General features: G+C 36.6%; 1 protein-coding gene across 4 annotated transcripts in view; it reads right to left on the bottom strand.

Annotated features, from left to right (window-relative positions):
• Nucleotides 1–22,997, bottom strand: part of PTPRF (protein tyrosine phosphatase receptor type F) — a 528,476-nt gene that overhangs the window by 460,558 nt on the left and 44,921 nt on the right. The window lies entirely within an intron of this gene.

The raw sequence follows: 22,997 nt of genomic DNA, 5'->3' as shown, positions 1-22,997 counted from the left end.
AGCTCTGAGAATTTAGTGTCCTTTAAAAGACTCCCCAGATGGCTAATTCTGGCATCTCGTGTCACTAACACCCATGGAAACCACTGGTCTGCAATCTCCTCACAGAGAGCCCCATTCAGAGCATATGTAAGTGATGTTCTGTCCTCTCCTCTCCTTATCCAGAGAGGTTCCAAGGAACCAATGTACTCACAAGTTATTTGGTTCTTTGCCACAGTTCTCAGCTCAGACTTCAGTTCACCATACCTCCCCTAGGAATTATTCTTCTCTACCTCTACCTCAACCTCTACTCCATGCACACAGATATAAAACCAAAGTAATTTCCAGATGTACAATGAGAAGTACAAAAATGAAGCAATGCATCTAAATGGGAGAATTGAGAAATGCGTCAATTCACTAAAACAACCTTTTTTCAGGTTTATTAAGTAATTCTGAACTTGTATGCCTATGTCTTCTGAAGCACCTTTTTTGAATCACATTTGAAACACGTATATCCCTATTACACATATATCCCTATTACTGTATTAAGTTTATTGCGCAGGTTCAGAAAGCAGATTGTTATGCACATTCAGCACTTCTAAAAAACACCCTGGTTTTTCTTATTTCAAACAAACAGTCTGGTGTTTTTCCACTTTACCTGATTCTGCATATTCTCAATTATATAATATTTTAGGCTGCTTTTGTATTAGACACAATATTGATCATCTGGGACTGTTTAGAAAACTGAAGTAAAATAATATTAAAATACCAGAAGCCTAATATATTAGGCTAATATTTTGCATTTTACATTCATTTATGGTACCCTGCACATTCCACTTCACATCTAAGAAATCTCTTTCCATATAACAAAACTGTCAACTGGCTTATAAATCACCCACTCTTCTTGTACACACACAGCTATTAAATTTTGATTGCCAGCTTCAGTGAAAATTGCAAGAATTCTTTCTTAACATTGCAGGCCACTAATACATGTTCCTCGATCCCAAGCACATTCTTAAGAAAAAGAAAGAATGAGAAATAATAAACATGTATTGTTTTCAATTGTTTTTCCATTTCTGTGACTGATCACTGAATTTATTTAACAGATATGGAAATGTTTAAAAATTGGCTAGCATCCAAAACCAGAACTGAATCATTAAAAATATTTAAAGTTTATAATGAAGAGAGCTGAAATTCTTCAACATTTTGGTCCTACTTCCAAGATTGCTCTATTTCTACTTTAGGTGAAAAAACTTAAAAGGAGCACTAATAGTCTGAAGAAGTAATTGTTTGCAGATTGTAATTTCATACTGTGAGAATCAAGTTTTCCTTCTCTCTTTTTAACTTTTGCATTTTACATACTGCAAATAGAAAGCCTTATATTTAAACTGGAGCCTTCAACATTTGTAAAAATAAGTCACTTTTTTGGGAATGACACAATCCCTTCAGTCTATTTTATCCCTTCTTGCCGACATTAAAGGGGCAATACATGTTTAATACAGCATTTTGGAAACTGCTACATCTTACAAAATCATGCTATTGGGAATCTCTTACTCAACCCTGAGAGAACAGCAAGAAAGCTTTATTTTTCCTTACACTGCTAGAGAAAAGAGCTGGTGATAATCCCCCTCCAATGCAGCATTTAACACCTATCAGGCAGGTGACAAGTACTGCAGTGCAAAAGGAGGATTAACACAATGAAGCCCTTTATGGTGAAGTGAAATTCTCAGCAAGCACCAGAGTGAAGATACTATGCCCTGATCAATACTTCACACACTGTGTTTAAAAAAAAGCTGTGTCCCACAAGACTCTGAAATCATCTAAAAAAAATAACACTGCAAAACACACTACTGTATTTTCCGGCGTATAAGACGAAAAATCTTGAAAATCTTCTCAAAAGTCGGGGGTTGTCTTATACGCCAAGTCGTCTTATACGCAGGAAAATATGGTATATAATTTTTGCATCAAATATATTTCTAGAAAAAGAAAGTGCAGAAAATGGTTATTAAAACAGATAACAGTGTTGATAATGATGCCAACCCTAAATGAAGCAGCTACAGAATATCTACAACCTCAATCAATATACTCCAATTCAGCAGCATAGATTTTTGTAGCAGCACAATGCAGTTGACAGTGAACTTCGCATTTCCTTGAGAGTAGACTGCTGAAGCCCCATAATGTGAGAGGGCATATCAACAATTCCTATGGTGTAACAGTACTTCTACGTGGCATTATTTTATTATTTTACAGGCGGCATCATCAATGTCGAGGCACAGAATAAAACCCATTGTCCATAAATTACTAAATTACATAAATTCAGGAAGAAGCCACTGTTCTTACCTCAAATTCTCTGGCATTTAGCTATTTCTAAAATCTATATTTCTGAAACTATATTTTTAGAATCTATATTTCACAATCTAAGTCAGTAGCCATAATAAGTTATCGATGGCACACCAAGACTATAGGCAGTAGATAGTTTTTCATCATCTTGCTAACTATTGACGCTGCTCTTTGTAAATTAATCTCTGCAAATAAGACTAAATGCTAGAAGGAATGGTTAAAAGTTAGCATAGGTTCTTGATGTGTCTCCAAACTGCAACTGACAATCCTGGCACTTTATTCTGCCATTTTTTCACATTTGAACTCTCTGCTAGTGCAAGAGGAGCCAAAAGACAAATAGATTTGGATGGAGAAGCGAATAGAGGAAAGAGACAATGCTTCATGCCTACTGTGGGGTAACTGACCATAAAGAGAGCCAGTTTGGTTTAGTGGTTAAACACCAGGCTAAAAAGTGGGAGATTGTGAGTTCTCCTCCCACTTTAGCTATGAAACCCAGCTGAGTGACCTTGGGCCAGTCACTGTCTCTCAGCCCAATTCACCTTGTAGGGTTGTTGTTGAGAGAAAATAGGAGGAGGAAGGTGTGTTGGATATGTTTGCCTTGATTTATTTGTAAAAATAATAAAGGTGGGATACACATAACAAATAATAGCAGACTGAACAAAGGGAAGTTCATTTTTTTCCATCTTGGAATCAGTCTGATTTTACACGTATGCACGCTGCTAAGTTATTTCTCCCTATTCCTCCAACATGGGCACATACAGTTCTTTATCTAGCACAAGGGCTAGATTCAGAGGCAGTTCAAAAGTTAAGGCAATCACAGTCTAAACCAAGAGAGCCTATTTTTGAATAATTTGTATCACCTTGAAACCGAGGCCACTTTAACTTAGCATTCCAAAATGAAACTGACTCATTTTAAAGCTCAGGACTTTGAAGGTTTAAATATTAATATTTGGTTTTGCTTGTTAAATACAGTTTGATGCACTTTCTCCAAACTGTACATAAAAGTATAATGCAAAATCAGGTTAACACAGAGAAAAATGGATATGCTGACAATTCTATCTCCACTTTGTATCCAAACTGAAGGACCTGAACAAAAACACCACTCTGATTCATCTGAAATAGCATTCACAGATTAAAGCCATATCTACGACTGCATCTTTAAAATATCTGTCAAAGATGCAGAGTAATAAAAATGGAAGATACAAATGCAGAAGGAAACAGGAGATTGATAGCACATTTTTTAAAGATGAATTGTGGATGTCAAAATATCACCTTTTCAAAACTCTGGGGGGCACTCTTCACAAAGCCAAGGCAGTGGGGTAAGTCACAAAAGCCTAACTTGCAGGATTTGTTTGATTTATCAATAAAGGTTTATAATTATGATTTCTGTTGCCTAAACAGATTCTCTAGAGCAAAATGACAGGTGAGTGCTTGTACACTTGTGCTTAGTATAGAATAGATTATTGTATCAAGTTTTCCATATCATTTTTTTTCTCTACTCAAGGAGCAATTTGCAGTGCTTAAGTATCTGGATATATTTGTTGATTCTGCTCTGCTCTTTTGCACCCTCTCTAGATCTGGACCTAAAGCAATTTAACTCCTTTATTCAGAACTATAAATTCAGAATGCAGAATAAGGAATACTATTTGTCATGTGTAGGGAGCAAGTTTAAGGATGGAAAAGAAGTATTCTGCACTTATAATAGGACTTCCAAATAGTCACCCATCATTAGCATTCACCTAATAATGCACTTAATTTTGGGCAAATAAGTTTCTGAATACTTGTTTATCAATATTTTACTTGAAAATTGATACTTCATTGCATTTTATCCAAACAAGCATAATTTATCAATTCTTATACTTTCATTCTAATTATAATTTCAGGCCCCTGGGATTACCATTTCTGTGTCACCATTGCTATTAATATCCCTTCAACAGCTTCTCTTTGTAAAAGCATGAACTGAAAAGACCATATTGTTCTACTGTTTTTACAGAAGAAATATTATATATTAATTAGAGAATGGTTAATAAGGTTATTTCCATCATTTTTAACAGCTTACAAATTCTTGTGTTCACCCTACATAGTTTTACTATTGCTCTAAACCTAAATTATCATCAATAGTTAATTATAGCTGAAAGAATATCAGTAGCTATCATTATTATTGACTGTGGCCTTATTACAATTTTTCTTAGTCTGTTGATCAATTTAGAATAAATTGAAATTGGACCAGCAACAGCAAATCATCATTGATGTACATACCTTATAATTGACACTTTAAAAGTAATTAAACAAGTGGCATATCAACCCTGCTGTTCTGAACAGATATTATTGGAACTAAGCAAAGTTGCATCATAGCTCACAATTTACTTTTGCAACCAAAGCTGAAAAAGTACTAGTTCACTGTTTAGCATAAAATTTTAAGTTATCTTCCCCCCCCCAAAGTCTTATATTTCGATTATATTTTTCTTGTGCATAATATATAGCAGCAGCAACAACAATAAACCTTAGTCCAACTGTCTATTTTCACAAAGTGGAAAAAAGAGCAAAATTCACACAGTCGTAATTCCAACTTTCTTTTACAAAAAACAAGGTAGAGATCTTCTGGAAATAGCAAGAGTGCAGAAGCAGCATTTTATCCTGACTATTGCATTTATATGTAACATACAGAAAACTATTTACTATTTATTAATGTCCACCTCCTTAATTTTCTTGACTTAGTAGAGGAGATATAAGGGTATTTATAGTATGAGTGGATTCATCATTTTTAAGCAAAATTTAGTAAAACAAACCATATCACTCAGTGTGGTAAAGGAACCAACAACAACAGCAACAGAATGGAGGCATGGGAAGACAAAGCACTACATGGCCAGTACATTTTAAAAAAATAGCTGAGAAAGCAGATAATAACAAGAACTGGCAATGGCTACGAGCAGGAAAGTTGAAGAAAGAGACCGAGGGGCTACTTCTGGCTGCACAAGACCAAGCCTTAAGGACAAATGCATACAAAGTCAAAATTGAGAAGACAGCAAAAAGACAGTAAGTACCGCCTATGCAAAGAAGCTGAAGAAACAGTGGACCACCTGGTAAGCTGCTGCAAGAAAATTGCACAGATCGACTCCAAGTAGCAGCATGACAAAGTAGCAACAATGGTGCATTGGAAGATCTGCAAGAAATATCATTTGCCTGCAAGTAAAAACTGGTGGGATGATAAAATAGAGAAAATCATAGAAAATGATAAAGTTAAGATTGCTTTAGGACTTTAGAATTAAAACAGACAAGCACCTGTCACCTGGTGCTAACAACCCGGACTTAATAACTGTCGATAAGAAAGACAAAAAAAATCTGGAGTAGATGTGGCAGTGCCTGGAGACAGCAGAATAGATGAGAAAGAACTGGAGAAGATAACAAAATACAAAAACCTACAAATAGAAATAGAACAACTGTGGCAAAGGCAAACAAGGGTGGTACCAATAGTAATAGGCGCCTTGGGTGCAATCCCAAAACAACTGGAGCACTACTTGAACACCACTGGCATTGACAAATTCGCCAAGGCGGTCTTACTAGGAACTGCTTCCAATCTGCGACGATATCTGTAATACCACCAAACATCCACCAGGTCCTTGGTAAGAACTCAATAGGTAGACAAAAATGCCAAATCCAGTCTGAACATCTGGCTGACTGTGCAATGATTAACAATAACAACAACAGATTTGGAAGGGACCTTGAAGGTCTTCTAGTCCAGTGTTTTTCAACCTTTTTTGGGCAAAGGCACACTTGTTTCATGAAAAAAATCACGAGGCACTCCACCATTAGAAAATGTTAAAAAATTTAACTCTGTGCCTATATTGACTATATATAAAGTAATTCTCTTGAATAGGAATCAAATAAACACAAAGAAAGTATTTTATAATTACTTTTCAATTTTTCCCACGGCACACCAGGCAACATCTCGCGGCACACTAGTGTGCCGCGGAACAGTGGTTGAAAAACACTGTTCTAGTCCAACCCCTTGCTCAGGCAGGAAATGCTATATCATTTCAGTTGTCCTGTGTCTTCTTAAAAATTTCCCATGTTGGAGCATTCACAACTTCTGGAGGTAGGTTGTTCCACTGGTTAATTGTTCTAACTGTCAGTAACTTTCTCCTTAGTTCTAGGTTGCTTCTCTCTTTGATTAGTTTCCAACCATTGCTTCTTGTCCTGCCTTCAGGTGCTTTGAAGAATAGCTTGACTCCCTCTTCTTTGTGGCAGCCCCTGAGATATTGGAAAACTTCTATCATGTCACCCCTAGTCCTTCTTTTCATTAAACTAGACATACCCAATTCCAGCAACTATTCTTTGTATTTTTAGCCTCCAGTCCCCTAATTATCTTTGTTGCTCTTCTCTGTACTCTTTCTAGAAACCAATATAAACCTTTCTAGAAGCCAATATAAATCTAGTTTATCTTGGTTTTATTCCAGTTTAATTATTATAGCACCCTTTCAAATAATTAACATAATATGTTGGCAAGCGAATACCCACTCTTAGAACAGCGCATCAACTTTGATCTCAAGGCAGAAACGTACTTCAGAGAAACAGGTGTGAATATGGTATAAATTCTTAAATCAAAATTTCAAATTGCTCCTGGGATGCAGTAGCAACCAGAGAAGGCAGACCTATGATTCAAAGGAACAGTTCAGTTAATTTAAGAAATTGGAGTTAGATATGCTTCAAAGCATCTTTTTGCCTGCAAGTCTGAATGCCACTAACTATACTCTCTAGTTTCATTTAAAGTAGTAGTTTGAAAGCAAGCAAATGCGAGTAGATAAATAGGTACCACTTCACTAGGAAGGTAACAGCATTCTGTGCACCTTGGCTAAGAAACGGAGATGATAACCGCAACCTAGAGTCAGACATAACTGGACAGGAAAACCTTTACCATTAACATACTTTGCTACTACTAATTTCATCTTTAGAAACAGTTCATTCAGTTTAGTAGTTCCTTTAAGAAGCTGAAGTTAAGGATCTTTCCAAAAGCATATTTTTGCCTTCAAATCTGAATACCACCATTTTATGCTCCCAAGTTCCATCTTACCTCTTAAGAACTGGAACTTACAAGTTTTCCGAGGAGGAATTATTGTTAAACCTATTCTTGGAGTCCAAACATAGTTCAAATCTTTCAATTCAATCTTAACTGCTACCAGAATAAAAAACATAAATGCATTAGAAATGAACAAAGTCCTCAAAAGACTTTGGAACATGAGGCAGCATGTATAATCCACCTCTTTTCAAATAAGTAAAGCAGCTGCAATTTCTTCCAGACTCCTGAGGGTGCTTTGTACACTGCTCCCAGCTGTCTCAGCACGAGTGCATAGGTGCAGCTTCTGAAGCAGCCACAAGTTCATGTAAAATGACCCAGATGTCGGAAACAATTTATGGACTTTTTGCTAAAAAAAACAAAAAGTGAACTTCTGATTTATTGGGTTTAACTATCAGAAAGGGTAGAATATAAGGGGGCCAGAATACAACTTTGGAAGGAGAAGATAAAATACAAGTGCATTTATTAAAACTGCTATAAAGAAAACTGAAAATTATTTCTTCATTTCTTTTTCTTTATTTATCGCTTTCCTTTTACTTTTTTTCTTTAAATTTGTAGTTTGACTTTACAAAAACATTTTAAATAAAAATTAAGAAAGAAAATGCCACAGGTGCTTTAAAGATTTTTTAAAAAGTACATGTACTTCCAGATGCTTTCAAAGGATTTGAAGCCATAGTAGGTAACGATGCTACTTTTGATATGTAATTATTTCAAAAGCTGAAATAAAGTTCTATACCCTACAGTAAAAAATATTAGAAAAAGACACATGCAATTGTCTATATGTTGTCATTGGCTCATCTCAGCCATGGATTTGTACATTAGTGTGTATTTTTATTCTACTTCCCAAAGGTGAAAAAGCCATTCTAGGGTCCTCCTATTTTATTTTTCATTTAATGCTCCTATATGGCCACCTTGATAATTACTTTTCATATAGTTTTCCTAATATATTTTGCTCAACACTTTTTAATGATCTAAAGAATGTTGACTACAGAATAACTCTTCTTGTTTAATATATAGTACAACAAACATTTCAATGTAGCTGAGTAAAAATATAAGTACATATACATTAAAATCTTGGACAGAGCTACATGATAAACCAAAAGAGAGGAAAAAACTGAACATTTTTATATTAAAATTATTTTATACGAGTGATAAAATATGTAAAGAATTTAGCTGGAAAATTTTGTTTAAAAGCAAATTATCTAGTGTTCCATCATAAGAAATTCTCTTACACATTAACAATTACAAAATATTCATATACCATACGATTCTCATCAGTAAACCATTCTATTACAAATCATTTTCAATAGAGGATTGTACTTAATCATACTTATCTATTTCTATAATACAGTAAGTTGTTAAATATTAAATTAACACAGTTTATTTATTGTTCAAATTAAATAATATACAAAGCTTTGTACACGAAAGTGTTTTTTAGTAAAAGGTTGATTTGCTGCCATTGTCTCAAAGGAGACTTTACATTTATGGTATTTGCAATTATATCTAAAATGCATCAAGGTTTTGATGACATCTCTTCCTGCAAAGTTGAGAGTACAAAGCTTAACTAGAGGGTGGCTATGGCAACAGCAGTGGGAATAAAGAAAATGATGTTCAGCAGCTTATGCAGATATTCAGGATTTTCTGTTTTCATTCATAAGGGGACAGCTAGCAATATCCACAAAGATGTCAGGGGGGTGTATAAAAAGAAACTATTGTGCTAAGAAAATATTTTAAACAGTCAAGGCTTTTTCAATATTGTACTGTTTAAATAAATATGTCCCACTATATAATATACAATTAAAAACTTGAGTGAAAAACACTACAATACCCATATGTCTTTCCATACCTATGTGCTATGGAATTAATGCTTTTATATTTTATCTATCTTAATCTGTAATGTGTTTTGTTAAGCAAACACTAAACCATTATTTTACTTTCCTCAAACATGCTTTGGATCTCAGCCCCATGCAAATTACTATAGAACGGTTATCAGTATTTATTTTATAAACTCATCTCCAAAGGCAAATCCAGAAAAATAATGTTGGAAACTTGACATGAGAAATATTTTACTTCAAAGCTCTATAAAGCTCTCAACTACAGTAAATACATATACTATGGATAGTACTCGACTTACGGCCACAATTGAGCCCAAAATTTATCTTGCTAAGTGAGACATTTGTTAAGTGTTGCCCTATTTTATAACTTTTCTTGCCACAGCTGTTAAGTGAATCATTACAGTTGTTAAAGATGTTGAAGAGCCCAGTGCTCTTCAACATCTTCATCAATGATTTGGATGAGGGGATAGATGGGGAACTCATCAAATTTGCAGACGACACCAAGCTGGCAGGAATAGCCAATACTCCAGAAGATAGGCTTAAAATACAGGAGGATATGGACAGACTCGAACACTGGGCGCTATCTAACAAAATGAAATTCAGTGGTGAAAAATGTAAGGTTCTACACTTAGGCAGTAAAAATCAAATGCACAGGTATAGTATAGGTGGTACCTTGCTCAATAGTAGTAACTGTGAGAGGGATCTCGGAGTCCTAGTAGACAATCACTTCAATATGAGTCAGCTGCCAAAAAAGCCAACACAGTGCTAGGCTGCATTAACAGAGAGATAGGGCCACACCTGGAATACTACATCCAGTTTTGGTCACCACGATGTAAAAAAGATGTTGAGACTCTAGAAAGGGTACAGAGAAGAGCAACAAAGATGATTGGGGGACTGGAGGCTAAAACATATAGGGAACAGTTGCTGGAATTGGGTATGTGTAGTTTAATGAAGAGAAGGGTGAGGGGTGACATGATAGCACTGTTCCAATATCTCAGGGGCTGCCAGAAAGAAGAGGGAGTCAAGCTATTCTCCAAAGCACCTGAAAGCAGGACAAGAAGCAATGGATGGAAACTAGTCAAGGAGAGAAGCAACCTAGAACTAAGGAGAAACTCCCTGACCGTTAGAACAATTAACCAGTGGAACAACCTGCCTCCAGAAGTGGTGAATGCTCCAACACTGGAAGTTTTTAAGAAGAGACTGGACAGCCATTTGCCTGAAATGGTATAGGGTTTCCTGCTGAGCAGGGGGTTGGACTAGATGACCTCCAAGGTCCCTTCTTCTTCTTCTTCTTCTTCTTCTTCTTCTTCTTCTTCTTCTTCTTCTTATTATTATTATTATTATTATTATTATTATTATTATTATTATTATTATTATTATTATTATTATTATTATTATTATTATTATTATTATTATAGTTAGTGACAGGTTGTTAAGTGAATCTGGCTTCTCCATTGACTTTGTTTGTCAGAAGGTCGCAAAAACTGGCCATATCACTCCAGCACTCTGCAACTGTCATAAATATGAACCAGTTGCCAAGCATCCGAATTTTCATCATGTGACCATGGGGATGCTGCAAGCATGAAAAATGGACCTGTCACTTTTTTAAACTTTGAACGTTCACTAAACAAAAGAGTACTACATGTATATAACATCATTTCTCAACCTTGGCAACTTTAAGATGTGCGGAATTAACTCCTAGAATTTCCTACCCACCCATCCATGCCATCCATGTAATATAAGAATACAAGCCTATCCAAGAATAAAGGCTGAAGTTTACATTATCATTTAAAACAAAACCAAATAAAATCCCTGAGCAGATTTAGAGATAACTACTACTGCACTTGGACTTCAAAAAATAACTGCCATAACTCTATGTTCATGAAATTGTAAATATGCTATCATCAACAATTCTATTTTAAATTCCAAACCCAGAGAAATTTGATTCCCCTCCTAATAAATTGCAATGAATAAATAACTTCTGAGCTACGCTTAATAAACTGCTCACAGACATTGGGATTTCTGCTCAGTTATGAATGACACAATTACTGTATTTTTAGTAAAATATGTTTATAATAATTAAAAAGAATTATTTTGATAAATATGCAGTGCTAACAAAAGTATAAAAATAATGACTCAAAAAATTCAAAAATTCATCCAAAATAAACTATGCTGTGGTCACATGTAATCAATAAATAAAACTGCAGCCTAAGTCTTGGACAAAATGCCATAATAAGTTATTTAATAACTTCATGCGCTCGTGACCTCTCGTCTGGACTACTGCAACGCTCTCTACATGGGGCTTCCCTTGAAGACCACTCAGAGGCTCCAGCTGGTACAGAATGCAGCCGCGAGAGTTGTCTTGGGAGTTTCCCGGTACTCCCATGTTACACCTTTGCTCCGCAAGCTGCATTGGCTGCCAGTTGTCTTCCGGGTGAGGTTCAAGGTTTTGGTAATGGTTTTTAAAGCCCTACATGGCATGGGTCCGGAGTACCTCGGGGACCACCTGCTGCCGGCGTCAACTTCCCTCCGCCCTGTGCGTTCCCACAGAGAGGGCCTCCTCAGGGTGCCACCGGTCAGAGAATGTCGGCTGGTGGCCCCCAGGGGGAGGGCCTTCTCTGTGGGCGCCCCGGCTTTATGGAATCAGCTGCCGGTTGAGCTCCGGATGGCACCTGACCTCCGCTCCTTCCGACGCAACTTGAAGACCTACCTGTTTGAACAGTCCGGCCTGGCCTGATGGGGGATGCGTTGGGGTTTTTTATTGGGGATTTTTTACATTTTTCTACTGTTTTTAGTTTGGGCTCGTGTTTAATTCTCTTTTAATTTTTGTAATTTTGTATTTTTATATATGCCCTGTTCACCGCCCTGAGTCCTTCGGGAGAAGGGCGGTATACAAATATAATAAACTTTAAACTTTAATAGAACAAGGAGAAAATGAATTTTTTAGAATTAAACTACCACTACTGCAGATTATGGAATATGAGTTCTATCCTAAATTTTTATATTACATTATTGATGGAAGGATGAAAATGTGATATAATCTGTTAAAAATATTTCTAACAATCTTGTGCATGTTTATTCAGATATTGTAAAAAATGGGACCTTCTTCCAGTGTATTCTTCTGAAGACTCATACCTGCAGATGTACTGGGAATTTCTAAACAATGTTGGAATAAGCAGATATTCATTTGATTCACTAGATTTATATCCCACATACCCCAGAGTCATGGATGACAAATACATTTAAATACACACACACACACACACACACACACACACACACGGTGACCACGCAGCACTCATTCCTCCAATTTTATTCTCACAAGAACCACCATGTGAAATAGACTGTGCTGAGAGGTATCACCTGGGTCAAAGTTAGGCAGTGAACCTCTATGGATGAGGCAAATTTGAACCAGGTTCTTCCTGATTATAACCTGCAAGCTAATCATTGTAACAAGGCTTTCGCAAACCAAAAATGATTATCAGCTTCACCATAAATTGTAGTTTTTGATGTGTTGTCTCAAGGTTCCTCTGAAAATGACCATAGTGATTCTCTGATAAGCAGATTTATCAAACTGGCTTTATAAATAGAAATGAAGAATCACTTCAAGACATGAAAGTGGACTCAATTCAAGCTTCATCTTGCTTTACTTGCAACCAATCACTTCAGCTTGGCTAACTATGTCCAATTCTTCAAAAGTAAGCTTTTGCAGATTAATTTTCAAAGAAATGGAAGCACACACTTACAGTATTTGAAAAGTACCTGGATTTAGAACACATTTCCCCATTTTGATGCCTTCCAGACACATTGAAGTACATTTCCAGAATCCTCTTTTAAGCAATCTAAATTAGTGGCCATCCAACTGGATCCTAATCTTATATAGGAGAAGAACTTCTATTCAGTTCTACCAGTTTGATCTAGCAATGGCTCTTTTGTCCATATTTTCTTCTTGTTTTCCTTCTTTGGAGGAGGAGGCTATAACATTGATGATGGTTTTTTGTCATTCAAAAAGATTTCTCTTATGCTTCTTATTTCTAATGTTTTTAATTCTGTATTGTAGTATCTTTTGTAAGATGAAATTATAGAGCGCCTTTAAGAATAGACAAATATGGTCTATCCTAAAAATAATGGGAACAGAAATGTGTTTTTACATATGTCCCATATTTTTCCAAAAGATAAACAGTTCTTACAGAAAGCTTTGTTGGGGGAGATGAATGGAAATGTTAATCCCAAATTTGCAAAGTATGTTGCTGTTTTAATTCTCTAAACTGATCATCAAAGAAGAAATATCAGCTAAGGAAGGTGGCCTTCTATTGACTGCTGTTAAGAGGAGCAATACTTAACAATATTAAATTTGGTCCAACCAGAGCAAACATGTAATTGTTTTCAGCAGGTATATACCATGTGAATGGACTATATACTAATTGAAGAGGATTTTTAGCTAAAATATTTTCTAATTTGTTATGATTTGGCATTTGAAGTTAATGCGTGCATTGTAGATCCCATTATTATTACCAACCATGCTTCCCATAAAGCTTATAGTCTTCTTTGGTAATAAATTTAGCCATAAAATTCAAATGGGCTCTGAATTCATCTCCACTGAATGATCAAGAATTTATCAAACAGCTGGATTAATGGTAGTGATAGAATTTTTTTCATATCAAAAGAGGTATTTGCCTTTAGTATGGGATAAAGCAAAAACTTATATGAGATCATATGACTGCATAAGAAAAAGCAAACATGTCCCTCAAATCTATGGCAAAGGACATTTATTGGAGCATGACTGCAACTGAGGGCACCCATTATAGAGTACCATTTGAGGTTTCCAAAACAGAATTATTATATTGTACCAGGCAATGACACTGGGGAAAAATTAAATCAGTAAACTATTCACCTTCTACATATGGCAGTTGGTTACAAGTCAATTTGTGCCAGACCTAACTAGTATATGGATAGGAGACAATAAGGAAAACAAATTATCTAAAATACATTTGTAAAAAATTCTATACTGCTGCCAATAAAAAGAACATGGGTACATCCACCCAATCATCAGGACTGAGTCAATACCAGGGAGTTTCATCAGTTTTTGTAGGAGTAAAAACTGCACATGTAATCCTGTCATAATTTTTGCGGGAAAGCATGCTTAGATTCAATAATCATTATTAAATTTTAATTTTAAAATTATTGAAGTTTTAATTTTAATTTTAATTTGTATTTTTAAATTCTATAGATTTCTTCTTACAAAATTTAGCTGTCCAACAAATAGCATAGGACCAGGTTATTAACCTCACTTCACTGCTGCAAAAAATAAGCGCTTACAAGACATAAAGGTTCCTAGCTGTGATGGATTAGCTGATTACTTTAAAAAAGTATGTTACTTTGTAGTTTTCATTTTCTTATAAATACACAATGCAATGTTTTCTACAACTCTTACAGTTTATTTAGAAGTCTGGATGAGATGGTTAAGAATTCTTCTGTATATTCCAATTTTAAAACATTTCTTTAAAAATTTGGGTACCGTATTTTCCGGCGTATAAGACGACTGGGCGTATAAGACGACCCCCTACATTTCCTGTTAAATTATAGGGTTTGGGCTATACTCGCTGTATAAGACTACCCCTCTTCCAACGCACACCAAATAAAAATTAAAAAACATCAGATTTGATTTTAATATGGTAATTTTAATTCAAATGCTTATGACATGCAGGTGCTTAGTAGGAAAACTGTCACTTATAAACATAATAATAATAATAATAATAATAATAATAATAATAATAATAATAATAATAATAATAATAAGAAGAAGAAGAAGAAGAAGAAGAAGAAGAAGAAGAAGAAGAAGAAGAAGAAGAAGAAGAAGAAGAAGAAGAAGAAGAAGAAGAAGAAGAAGAAGAAGTAGTTGTTGTTGGAGGGAACCTTGGAGGTCATCTAGTCCAACCCCCTGCTAAGGCAGGAAACCCTATACCATTTCAGACAAATGGCTGTCCAGTCTCTTCTTAAAAACTTCCAGTGTTGGAGCATTCACCACTTCTGGAGGCAGGTTGTTCCACTGGTTAATTGTTCTAACTGTCAGGAAGTTTCTCCTTAGTTCTAGGTTGCTTCTCTCCTTGACTAGTTTCCATCCATTGCTTCTTGTCCTGCTTTCAGGTGCTTTGGAGAATAGCTTGGCTCCCTCTGCTTTGTGGCAGCCCCTGAGATATTGGATCACTGCTATCATGTCACCCCTCACCCTTCTCTTCGTTAAACTACACATACCCAATTCCAGCAACCGTTCCCTATTTTCCTAATTCACTTTTCGTAATTCACTCTAAAGCTTTCCCTGCATAGAGCCTTAAGTAACACCAGCTGCCTGCAATTAGTGCAGGTTCGCATCCCACCAGGCTCAAGGTTGACTCAGCCTTCCATCCTTCCGAGGTAGGTAAAATGAGGACCCAGATTGTTGGGAGCAATAAGCTGACTTTGTAATAATTCTGCTTGTGGGGTGGCTGACTCAGGAATTCTGGGAGTTGAAGTCCATGAGTCATAAAAGAGCCAAGGTTGCCTACCCCTGCCTTAGTGCAACAGCTTGGTATCTTATCTCCTTAACCCAACTTTTCAGAATCAGTAATAATTCTGGAGTTTTAGGTTGTGTTCCTATTAATTCTTTAATTTGAATTTATTTACAACTTTGGAGAGAAGATCTGTAACTTCTTTGGGTAATTCAGTAAGATAAATACTTAACCTAAGAATATGAACTTTTCATAAATAAATGCTTCTGCTATTTATTTCCAATCATTTTAATTTTTTTACATAAATGTTTTGTAGATTAAATGACTAGATGATGAAAAACAAAGAACCATTTCAAAACTTTTTTTTACTGTGTACTTCTTTCCTTCACTTCTGTGACTTTTCTTCACTCTGCAGTTGCAATTAGCTTGTCATTCATGGGCGTGTCTATAGGAGGTCAAATTATGCCAAAACATGATGTTCCTCACATAATGATGTTCAGATGCAACCATTTCTGTGATGACATCATAATATGTTATTTGCTCAGCATTATAGCGTGTTGCAACATCTTTATCATCATTTCCATATCTGAAAGAAGTGGCAAATTGGAGGCCAATTGCCTTTATTTTGTCCTCTGGAAACAGATTAAAAAATTATGCATGAAGAAAATTAGTAGAGAGGAAAAAATGTCAAGAGGGGCTTCTTTTAAAGAAAAAGAACTATGCTATCTCTTACCCATTTTAAGCCTGATTTTATAGAGTAATGTTTTCTGAACTATACTAGAGTATGACAGGGAAACAGGGCAGTATTTAATTTTCTGAGATGAATCTGCAGTATACCCACTTAGAGGGAATAATGTGATTTTGGTAATTCCTCTAACTCATGTTAGAAAGGTAAAAATGCCCTGCATGTAATCAGAAACACTTTTGCTATGGTCCCATGGGTTGGTAAAATGGGTTGCTGTTAAGTCTGGGCATAATTTATGGATGCTTGCTAGGATACAATTTATGAAAATGTAAAGACTAAGGAAGGCAAACAACATTTCCTTTATATCTCCTTAAGTCTCAACCACTGTGGCTGTAATTGCTCCCAGGCAGGCTGCATGCCACTCCACTTTAATTTTTAAAATGGGAAGTCAGTACATGCCATAAAGTAAACTTGTAGCCTTAAACATAATCCATTTTTTTCCAAAAATGTTTTTGCATTCACACTGCATCCAAGTATTTTTAGAAAACAAAAATTGTCAAGTTGGCTCAATGTGCTCTGTTTGAAAATGCACTAGAGGATGATAGAGACAACCTCACTATCACAATGGTCTACAGCAGACATGTGAAACCTGTGATGTCACGTGATGACACGCAACATAGCGGGAGGATTTTGCCATTGCTGGCAATGGGGTGGGCGCGGCTTCCGCATGACGCATCCAGCCCGCGGGACAGCAGTTTGACACCCCTGCTCTAGAGGATGAGTATTTTATTACTGATCATTCAACCCTTTTGTGATAGCAGGAAAGAACCAGTAGCAATAGCCTAATAAACTCATCTTCCAGCAACAACCTAATGACCTCATTAGAATTACATCCAAAATTTATTCACATGCCTAGAATAAATTGTTTAAAGCCCCTATTAACAGATAATGGGAACTATTTTAAAATAAGACAATTGTAGTTAGAATCAGCCTTTGGTGCAATATAAAAAATGCCCTTTTTCCATCAAGTTTTCCATACAATGAAGTAAACTATGGTAGGATGGGAAGGTCAAAGGAGGAGGGGGTTTGCAGTTAATTTTTTCCCTCTAAACATTATTTTTATTAGCAGACTTTGTCTTTCTGTCCACTATACAAAACTGAATCAGAAAAAAGACAGATCAATAACAAAAATCCCACTGGGTTCCAGAGTTCTCCAGTGTCACCTAGTAAGTCACTGAATCTTTATAAGCCTTCCAGTAATATCTGGTATTTTTATTTATCCAGAGACTCAAGACATGTGGAAACTAATGCTTGTTTACAACTTTAATTCACTACCTGAACAAAAAATGTGAAATCACACTTCCATGCATACTTACCGCATTTCCCTAAAAATAACACCCGTTTGTTTGTTTTTTTGCCTCTAAAAGAGGCAGTAGGTCTTATTTTGGGGGAATGTCTTATCTTAGGATGGCTGCAGCCAACCTCCCACACCCTGACACCTGTCATGCCGCTGCTTGACTTCTTCAGCAGCCGCTTGCAACCACTTGCGGCCGCTGCTTGCAGTAGGAGGCTGCATGGTGCTTCATGCTGTTGCCACTGCTCGCTGCAGGAGGCCACACAGTGCTTTGGGCTGTTGCCACTTGCGGCAGGAAGCAGGTAAGTGGGTGCAGTGCGTGAGAGGCAGCTCCATCCCCCCACCCCACCCTAGCTTGACTTTTAAGCATGCACCTCACCCCAAAACTAGGGCTTATTTTGGGGGTAGGGCTTATATTAGGCCTATCCCCAAAAATCAACCTAGGGCTTACTTTTGGGGTAGGGCTTACTTTTGAGGAAACACAGTAGTCATCTGAAGGCTATTTGAGAATGTGTCTACCATGCATAGTACCTCATTCTATGTAATGGTTCTAAAATATCATATAGGAAACGGAAAATTCAAGACTTTCCTTAGGCATGAAAGTCAGTTGGATAACTCTGAACCAGTCTCTGCCCCTCTCTCTCAGCCCACCCCACCCCACCGGGTTGCTACTGCAGAGGAAACAGGAAGCAGGAGTATTAGCTACTTTTGCCACCTTACAGCGGGGAGATGGGATTTAATAATTATTACATTATTTTTCCATTTGATGCAGAAGCTAACATCTACTAAAATAATCCTTCTGCTGTACTGTTCTTTATATAAGTATACAACTAAAAAGTTACAGATCAAAGCACATAACCAGTAAAAATATAACATCAGAAGCAGTTTTTGTAAGAATCACACAGACTTCCATCACTTGAATAAGAAGACCAGAAAAATGTAGAATTCATACAATCACAAATTATTTACAAAGATAGCAATCATTTATTGGCCTTTGAATAGTAATCAGAATTGAAAATTATGCAATTTTTTTATAATTTCTCTAACAAAAGTGTCTTGCTAGAGTTTGCTCCTTGGAGTTGTGATTACAATATTGTGTAAAAATAATGGATCAGGATTGGCATACATGATCTCATTAATGCATTTTAAATCTTGCTCCACATTGCTGGAACAATTAATGCTAAATTGCTTTAACTATAACTGAATATGTTAAAAACAATAAAAACAAAGTAGTGTATTGTAAAGCAGCCCTTAAAAACTACAAATATATTACCACATCTCTGTATCTATGACTACTGTTTGTAGGAAAATTTATTAAAGTCATGGGGTACATCTTGATGTCTGTGTTTGTGCCTGTGTGTAAATAATACTTTTGCAAACTGCTCACCAATAAACAGGAGTTGAGTAAGGCAAACTCATATTAGACTGAGATTGGAGACAAATGTTGTATATAATGTGATTTTCTGAAAACCTTTTCCAATGGCTTTAAGTACAAAAGCTGTAGTATTCTGTTGAACCCTTATAATCTCAGGATGGTTTTAGGTAATACATAATCTGTGGCATATATAGTATCAAGAAAGCTTTATAAAAGCAGATAAAGATTCAGAATCTCAAAGGTGTTGGTGATATATACGAAAAAATTCTGTCCTTTTCACCCCTGATTTTTCTGCACTGCCTTCAACCCCCACATCCCCCAATTCTGATAGAAATACCATTTGCCTGCCAAGAGCCCATTAATCTCAGCCCATCCAGTACCCTGGTCACCAGTAGCAACCAGCTAATTAGGTCTGGTGCCTGGGAGAGAGAAAAGTATGCAATATTTTCCTTCCCCGACACGGAATGAAGGAGCAGGAAAAGCTAAAGTGGCTAAGTTGCTCAGGGCAGTCTTGCCAATATACAACAGGCTGTAAGCATGAAAAGCTCATAAGGTTACAGTCGCCCTGGAGCTTTTATAGGAGGATGGATCGGTTTGACAATTCGTTTTCTTAAGGGTCAAGTTAAAGAGAGAGGCTGATATACTGTATGTGCCAAAATAAAAATTCAAAATAAAAAGTAGCTTAGTAATAATGATACAAAATTACTAAACTGTGCACACTAGTTAGCTTAATTATATGTCATAATGTAAGTATTATAAATAAAATTGATCAGCACTTCTGCTTACTTTTTATAAGGAATCCAAAAAAAGCTAATACAATTCTGGGTTGTATAAACAGAGGCATAGAATCAAGAACACATGAAGTATTAATATTGCTTTATAAAATCCTAGTGAGACCACACCTGGAATACTGCAACCAATTTTGATCACCATACTATAAAAAAATGTTGAGACCTTGGAAAAAATTCAGAGAAGAGCAACTAAGGCCTGGAGACTAAAACATATGAAGAATGGCTGCAGGATTTGGGTTTGGCTAGTCCACAGGTCTGCAACCCGCGGCTCCGGAGCCGCATGCAGCTCTTTCAGCCGTCTCCTGCGGCTCCCAGTCATCTGCCATGTGCAGTCCAAAAAAAAAAAGTGGGAGTAAAAAAGTTCAACCAATCAATTCAAATATGCAGGGTAGGTGCATATCTCGCCTTGGCTCCACTCTTCAGTCAAACCCTGTTCTGCGCATGCGCGCATGTATGCACATGCGCACACATTTTTTGCGGGTCCCATTTTTTCCTTTTGTGAGGGAACCGGTTCCGAGTGGCTCTTTCACTGTTTCAGGTTGCTGACCCCTGGGCTAGTCTAAAGAAAAGAAGAAATAGGGGTGACATGATAGCAGTATTCCAGTACTTGAGGGGCTGCCACCAAGAAGAGGGGGTCACATTATTTTCCAAGGCACCAGAGAGCAGGACAAGGAACAAATGGTTGGAAACTGATCAAGGAAAGAAGCAACCTAGAATTAAGGAGAAACTTCCTGACAGTGAGGACAATTAACCAGTGGAAAACCTGCTTTCAGAGATTGTGGGCGCTCCATCGCTGGAGGTTTTTAAGAGGAGACTGGACAGTCACTTGTCTGAAGTGGTATAGGTTCTCCTGCTTTAGCAAGGGGCTGGACTAGAAGACCTCCAAGGTCCTTTCCAGCTCTATTCTATTCAAATATATTGTGAGAATAGATACTGGATGATCCTGAATGACAGCTATATCCTTCCTAAATAAGGCCAACTTTTCATAAATGTAATATACTAAAGAGAATATAACAATACTGAAATCTCATAAAATTTGGCAAGATTATATGACTTGGGTGTGAGAGTTCTTTGCTTTCCAAGGACTGGACACATCACAGTATAGCAAATCTGTACACAATGTTTTATTGAGCACACACCTTCCCCAACAACAGGCTATTGTTCTGAGATAAGGCCATCCTTCCAGACTTTGCAAGGTGATATTTCAATGTCAATGTGTCTTTAATAACTCAGTCTTTTACATTCAATTCAATCAAAAGTCTCAAAGTCTATAAAAGTAGCATAGAGTACAACCTTTGCATTTTTCCAAAAGTTCTTACACTGATTGGGATAAAGTGCTGTTCAGCTGTGTTTCCTTTTCTGGTTGCTATCAAGTTCCTGGCAAAGCTCTAATCTCCAGATAGGATTCCCACTCAGATATGCTGCTCACCATAGCTTGTAGTCCTGGCAGATGTCACCCAACTATATGCCATTTGTTTATCATCCCTCCTATACACACCCATTTTCCACTCTGTCTTAATGTTTGCTTTTCTAAGCTAAGAGCTTGGGTGGGATGAGCCTCCCTCTGGATGTCAGCACGCAGGGTGTGGCTCAATTATCACAAACAGCTGCAACACTGGCTTAGATTCTGAGTAAAGTTGTGCATGAATGTGTGAATTGCAAGAGGGAAGTAGGGATGGGAAGGATTTCTACATGACTGTAGCTACTTTTTTTTTAAAAAAAGCAGACAGATATCCCAACTTCACTCCCTCACATTGTGTTGTCTATTATTTTTAAATTTCAATTGGGGGGGGGGAAGCACAGTGGCACTCTGGACAGCCATTTTACAAATACAAATAGATCACATGATGCAAACTTGCTTAATATAATATATGGCTACATGATTCTCAACATAGAATAATTGAATACTTTTTGCATGCAAAAATAAAATAAAATAATAAAATAATAAAATAAAATAAAATAAAATAAACCATATCAATATATGCATTCTGTAACTACAACATGAAAATGCATTGTCAATATATAGTTCAAAATTCAGATTTGCTATTTTTAATTACTCCTGGACTTGTAAAAAAAACCCTGGCTAATTTCAATCTCTATAGCACAGATGCCTTCTTGGCTCTGCTGCACAGGGCACCCTTTTCACCAAAGCAGTAGCACCCTCATCCACAGCACCATCTGCACTCCCTAGTTCCCACCCATGGCACCCTGTCTGTGCGGGCACCTGTCCCCTCCCCTCATAAGTGTCACATGCTGGCTTGCTTGCCTAAATCTTCCACCTCTTCCTACATCACGGTCACACAAGGTCATTACTTAATAATTTATGCATTCTTGGGGTTACAATGGAATCCAGAATTCCTAGGATTGCCATCACTAAGTAATGCAGTCACATGACATCATACTTGATAATCATACTTAGCAATGACCCTATAATGCTGAATTGGGCACCTATGTCCCCATTTAAAACAGCCTCAGACAACTTAGCCAATTGTGATGGTAGTAAAAGCTGCAGTTCCACAATATTAGAAGTCCAAAAATTATCTGCCCTTAATATATATAAGGCACCTTTAGAACATTTTAATAGATTCTGTTTACAACTTTCGATAGGCAGAAAAGATAGGATGAAATTCAACTGTAAAGATTTCACTTTAACAAAAACAAGTTTCAGCATGTATTCTGTACCACAGATTAATGTGAACACAATTCAAAAATTCACTACAGTAGTCCTCAACTTACAACCACAATTGCACCCAAGATTTATGCTGTTAAACAAGACAGATGTTAAAAGTGATTTTTGCTCCATTTTACCATTTTTTCTTGCCACAGATGTTAAGTGAATCACTGCAATTGTTAAGTTAGCAACATGGTTAAATGAATGTGGCTTCCCCATTGATTTTGTTTGTCACAAGGTCGCAAAAGGTGATCACATGACCCCAGAATACTGCAACTGTCATAAATACATGCCAGTTGCCAAGCATTTGAATTTTGATCACATGACCATGAGGATGCTACAACAGTTGTAAGTGTAAAAAATGGTCATAACTCAATTTTTTCAATGCTGTTGTAACTTTGAACAGTC

The sequence above is a fragment of the Vipera berus genome, assembly GCF_964194415.1.
Source record: "Vipera berus genome assembly, chromosome: 3".
Classification (NCBI taxonomy): domain Eukaryota; kingdom Metazoa; phylum Chordata; class Lepidosauria; order Squamata; family Viperidae; genus Vipera; species Vipera berus.
This window is presented reverse-complemented; position numbering and strand designations above follow the sequence as displayed.